The sequence below is a fragment of the Phalaenopsis equestris genome, unplaced genomic scaffold (genome assembly GCF_001263595.1).
Source record: "Phalaenopsis equestris unplaced genomic scaffold, ASM126359v1 Scaffold000094, whole genome shotgun sequence".
Lineage (NCBI taxonomy): Eukaryota > Viridiplantae > Streptophyta > Magnoliopsida > Asparagales > Orchidaceae > Phalaenopsis > Phalaenopsis equestris.
Window position 1 is genome coordinate 1,257,772 of NW_018164536.1, and position 6,581 is coordinate 1,264,352.

The window sequence follows — 6,581 nt, forward strand, 5'->3', positions numbered from 1 at the left end:
GCATAAAATTTCGGAAGATGGTATGGAAGCAGACCCTGCAAAAATTCAAGTTATATATAAACTAACACCTCCTATTAATGTCGAGAGGTTAGAAGTTTTCTTGGACATGTTGGTTTTTACAGGCGTTTTATCAAAAAAATTTCAAAAATTACTAAACCTCTATGCCAAATTTTAGAAAAAAGGACAAGAAAATTGAATTTACTGAAAGCTGTTTAAATGCCTTTGAGTTATTAAAGGAAAAATTAATCACAGCCCCTATTATAGTTTCACCTAACCGGGAGAAACCATTTGAACTGATGTGTGATTCTAGTGATTATGCTATTGAAATTAAAAAGGGATTAATTGGTAGAGACCAACCTTACTTTCTAAAAGGATAAATTAATAAATTTCTAAATTATTAAAATTTGGAAGTTTATTAAAATTAAATGAACCTAGGACTAAGGGGTATGACTTTTGAAGTCAATAATTAATCAATTTAATACCCCTATTTGATTCTTAAATGAAATTCAAATAATGAATCATGATCGCCTAAAACTTAACATTTTTCAAATTAGTTAAGACACTCACATAGGTCTTAAGGGTTTAGTAGTGATCTAAGTTAAATCAAGACTGATTAAATGAGGATTAGAAAAGAAATCATATCTAAAATTTAAAACCTTTAAAAACACTACGAGCCCAAATAGGACCAAAATTTGGCTAAGTGTTCCAACAACACTAGCTTGCCTCCTTTAAGGGTCTTCATTCACATAATCTTCAAAATTAAATTACAAATGATAATTACCCTACTTTTAGGGATAATTAGGATATCAATGTTCATTGAGAATTACAGTGTTCATAATTAAGACTGATTAAACGAGGATTAGAAAAGAAAACAAAGCTAAAATTAACAACTTTTAAAACACCACAAGCCCAATTAGGACCAAAATTTGGCTAAGTGTTTGAACAATACTAGCTTTCCCCTTTAAGGGTCTTCATTCACATAATCTTCAAAATTAAATTACAAATGATAATTACCCTACTTTTATGTATAATTAGGATATCAATGTTCATTGAGAATTACTTGAGCATTAGGGTGTTCATAAGGTGAATTATTAAGCAACACAATAAGTTTAAATGAGCTCGAGGCCTTTTACCAGGTAGTGAGAGGGAAGCATGAACCTGCTTCTTCCTCCTAGCCTGTTCGATACGTTAGAGGTCTACTAAACTAAATGTGCTTTGCTTAACATAATCATCATTAACTAAATTTCTAAGGACTCACCAAAGATATGACATAGGGTTAGGAAAATTACCAAAACCTTACTTTCCTGCTTCATATAAAATGCCTTAAAATGCATTTTGAGTTTCAGGTGGTGGAATGAGAAGACTCGCCAGGTATGCTTTTTTTTAGTTTACAGTGTTGTCTTTCTTATACTTTCTATACTTGCAAAACTTTCATGCTAAACAACGATGCCATCCTGCATGAAAACTAAAACTATTAGGATAGTCACAAAAAAAACAATACACAACATCGGGAATCCCTCGGAGGAGGTAACCTACGGTTGCTAACGATGCTTCCCACAGTCTAAATGACGTTATAGAACTGGTTAAGTTGAGTTTAGTAAATTCATTTAGACTAAGTAAATCCAATAGAAAATAGTGGTGCCGGAACGATGGAACCGTAGGATCCTAATCGGTGTCACTCTAATCAACTTTAACATCCCCCATGAAAATTTAAAGAACTACAACCATAGGGCCACCTGATTTGACATCATAACTTGACACCATAAAAAACTTAAACTCGTCACAGCAAAGAGCTTGGAGCTAGCATGGTGGGCAGCACAGTCATCTTCAACAACAAAACATGACTTCACCAGCTAAAACAATTCATTCCTTAGAATTAAAGAACCAACCCATGGGATTTTGAGGTTGTCTACTTATGCCAAATAAATCTTCACCTCATCTTTAGGCCTTTGTAGAGTTGTACAATATAAGTTCTAACCCGTCTTATGATTCTGAGTTTGTCGTTCGTCATGACCTAAATCCTCACATTTTCCAGGCCATTTGTGTAATTGCTTCACACAAATGTAAGCCCGAAATTAATAAAATTTACAGGATGAAACACTCAAATAATTTTTCATCTAAATTGAAACCAAACAATTGGATAGACTGGGAAGTCACTGAGGTTCTCCTCTGGATCCATGGCATCCCCTAGTTCTTCCTCCTTTGGATTCCAAAAACAAAATGCTCCAAATTGAGCCAATCCCATTTTATACCGCTTTGTCTGATTTTATTTAAAAGTCCTTTCCTTGGAATTCCTTGAAGATAATATTTCTTGGTTTTTATCAAGAGTTTTCTTAGATGACTTCGGCCATTTAAGATGTAATTAACTATAGGGGCTTGCCCTTATAGGAAGCCTTTCTCGAACCAAGCTTAATATAAAACCTATTTAATTCTTTATATTAAATAAGGGAAATTGTCAACAAATAAAATGGTTTCTCAGACAAAATGGACGTCATACATTTCTTAGTTTATTTGATTGAGCCTCATCCTCAAGTCTTGTATTTATCCTTCAGATTGATACATGATTTGAGGTATAACGCTCTTTCATTTAAAATTATAAAAAAATATGGGGTTAGTTTGATTTCATATTTTTCTAAACATTAAAATGTCCTTCTGAAGAGGGTGACATGATTTCAATTCCGTTGACTGAAAGCTTCTTACGGGCAACTCCCCCAAACCAAAATAACACCGACATAGACATATAGTCATTAAACATTTGTGAATGCTTAATTTTAGGAATAAGAAAATGCTTGGCATTATTAGGGAGTTCTTAGATATAAGGATATGTTTAATTGCTTTGGTACATGAAGAGCTAGTTATATTTAAGTTTTCCTTAAAATTTTAGAGTTGAAGCCATCAGAACTAGGACATTTATCAATGCCAACTAAAAAAAACCATTTTTAAAATCATGATCTAAGAAGTCAATAAGCAAGTAGTTACATTTATATTGATTTTGTAGCCAACCAACAGAGATAAGAGGAAAAGTGTTGGAAGATATATTAGGGCATACAATAAAAGTAGATAAATAAAATATAACCTCCTTACCATTACCCTAATGAAAATTGATGTAGACAATATTAAAATATAACTTTTCAATGTAGCTTTTATAACCTCTATGTTTGATTATTTGATATAATAATTTGATGTAATGCCCATTTGGATAACCAAGAGCACTTATCCAAGTGCTCTCACAAAAGATGTATTAAAAAAGTAGGTTTTGAAAATCAATACTTGTGAGGGAAGATCTTTATAGAGTGGGTGATGTTCAAGATTGAGATGTAAATCTCTTTGTACATCATTTAATTCCTTAATAGTATTAAAGATGTTATTGAAAGAATTCTATTTAGCATATCTGAGAGCTTTTTTTTTGTTAATCTTCAATTTATTATCAAGAACAAAAAATAGATTACCATCCACTTCAATGTTAAAAGAATTCAAAATAATACTATGAAAAATAGAGAATTATTTATAGTAATTCTTAAGAAGAAGTTACATCTAGAGTTAAAATTGGATCCAAGGTAGAAAAGCATAGAAGAATGGTCTAATGTAAGAGGTGTCATAACTCTATATGTAGAGTGAGGAAATGTAATAAGACATCTATCATTACCCAGAGCTATATCCAATAAACAGTTAATAGGATATTGTTATTGTTGATTATATAAACAAAATAAAAATCTAATATTTAGAAGCTCTCTAAAATACGAATCAAAAGTACAAGATTTAAAATCCATCAACTTCCTGGGAATTTGCAAAACTCCTCCCACATTATCATCCAATTTTTTAATAAAATTAAAATCTCAAGCAATGTTCTAATGACTAGAAATTATAGTTATAAGAGAGATGATAAAATGCCATAAGACTTTCCTTTGTGTGGCAATATTTCATAGCATATACAAAAGTTATTAAAATTTTTTGGAGTCAGAGTACTTAATCAAACCATGGTTATTTGGGAGGGAGACTACAATATATATACGATGATATTTGCAAAGTTTCATTTGATCCATATATAATCATGTTGAGAAAAAATGCGATTGTGAACACTAATTTCATAAATTTCCAAAAGCTTAAAACCCTAAAACCATCAAATGTTTAGAGATATTGAGTCTAAAATTAAGGATGAGCTAAGCTTGATCTCAATAATGCAAATGAAGTCAACATTAATTTCTTTGACAAAAATTCTTATATTAAATGATAGTAATATCATTGTTGAAACCCCTCACATTTGAAACAATAATTATTTTTCTTTATAAAACATGGAGTGAATTTTAATTATTAAGAGTTCATTGAATTACTTTGTTCCAAAGATGAAATATGGATGGGGATCAATTTCTGTGAGGAATTCGGGAGAAAAGTTTAAGTGTTATTTGGAGTGAGGTTTAAGGTGGAGAGTGAAGCAATTTTAGTAAACTACTTACTTTTATATGTTGGAGATAAGTTTGAAGAGGTGTTATTAAATGGTTGTAAAGGAGCATGGATATTAAGATGAAGCGTAGAGATAATATTGGGTGGTCTTGGAAAGGGAGGTTATTAACTAAGGGTATAGGATGTAAAATACCCATCCCACTTTAATATATTACTTCTTTCTTGGTTCATTGAGAAGGTAGGTGGATGTTTAAAATTTGGGCCTTTTAAGCAGGAACTTGAGTCATGAGCAAAACATAGTTGTAATCAAAGTAATTAAGTTAGGTTAGGTTAGGTTAGGTTGTTTCTATACTAATATAATGCTCTCTCTAAATCAGGTGAGTTGTGTTTCATTATCTCTCAAATGACTAATAAAAATCAAACTCCAATATAGATTGTGATTATAGAAATTTCACTTTTATATCAACAAAAAATTGATAGTTTCAGAAGCTTAATGCAAATCTAAACTTCCACAAAATCTTCTGTGGTAGGATAGAAGTTAAGTGTGTGTATTTTTAAAAAATGGGGTTTCCAAAAATGATCTATAAATTACCCTCTAGTTCATCTTCAAATCCTCAAGAAAATTGAAGTTAAAAAGAAATAAATAATCAGTGAAGACTATGAGATATTGACCACACCATTGAACTTCCACAACATACAGATGGCTTTAGGGTTTAGGGTTTAAGGAAAAGAATTCTATAGAAAGGCCGCTTATCAGGAGCATAACAAACCAGGCCTAGGTAACCCTTTTTTATTTTACTATAAAAGCACTATTTCTTCTTTTATGGTAGGAATGTATAAGAGATTGAGGCTATTGGACATAAAAAGTGTGAAGAGAAAAGCCATTTATATTTTACTTAAGGAGAGAGACCAAGGATGGAGTTTGAGGAATAAGGAAGGAAAGGGGGAAATGAATTCATTTATATTGAGAGTAAAAGCCCCTCAACTAAAGGGGGAATTGTATGATAATGAAAGCTAGGTTTTGGGGGGAGAGGAAGGCTAAAGGATTGATAAAGGGAGAAACCATAGCAAAGAAACTCTCAAACATCCAAAAACACTTGATCCTTATAAGTTCGATTACATGAATATTCAATAATAGTACGTCATAAGTGATGGCCGAAAACATATTGTGAAGTATTATTCATGCAAGTATACATGTTAAGTAACAATGCGATTAAAGTGTATCGTGTATTGATCCCATGATGATAGTACCAAAATATTTCAAACAAGTGAAGTTCTAGCTTATTGAATCGCTAAGTCTTGTCTGAAAGTCAAAATCAAGAAAGTCTAAAAGTACTAATAAGACAATTAGATAAAGTACAAATGACATATCTGGATGGTGACAAATTTAGTATATGATGGAAATGATAGGTGACGGAAATAAGTTTCTTTGATATGTAAGGTCATATTCTAGTGACATCAGTCAAGTGATTTCACTATGTTCTCCCACGGAACCCATGCCATTTTTGACAACCAGGGAAATTATTTTCTCCTTATGCCTGTGCCTAGGCCAAAAGTAGAATGAACATCATCATACCATTTTGGAGCACATATTCAGTCAACTATTCTCAATATTCCTTAGATCCTCAATTTAGGTTGCAAAACTCTTAAGTGTTTATGGCCTCATACAATAAGATTTATGCGGTTAACCTATTTTGTTCTGCTACACAACGGGCACAGTCGTAGCTTCATAAAATATTTTATTGTCTAGATCATCCAAATCAAGAGTAAAAGAAGACCAAAATGTTAACCTATCAACTTCAAAAGTTTATGAAAGAAAAAGATGTCGAGGAAACAAAATTTCATAGAATAAAACCATGAGAAAACCACATGCCTTACATCATCTAAGTAAAAGATAAATTTTATTAAAATGATTGAAAAGGAGAAAATATAAGTGTTGTGATTGTGGACATAAAATTGGAATATAGTACAGGTGATAACAAAAATACTTACCGAGCTTATCGGTCCGGGCAATACACCATGCTCCATTTTGTCAATACATGCTCTTATACATCTAATCTCACTCACATGCACTTAATATATCCTTAAAATCTCATCAAAATCACTAGAAAAATATGAAGAAGCTAGAGAAGATGATTAAAAATCATCTTAAATGTTTCCTCCATAAGGAAAGAGGAAGA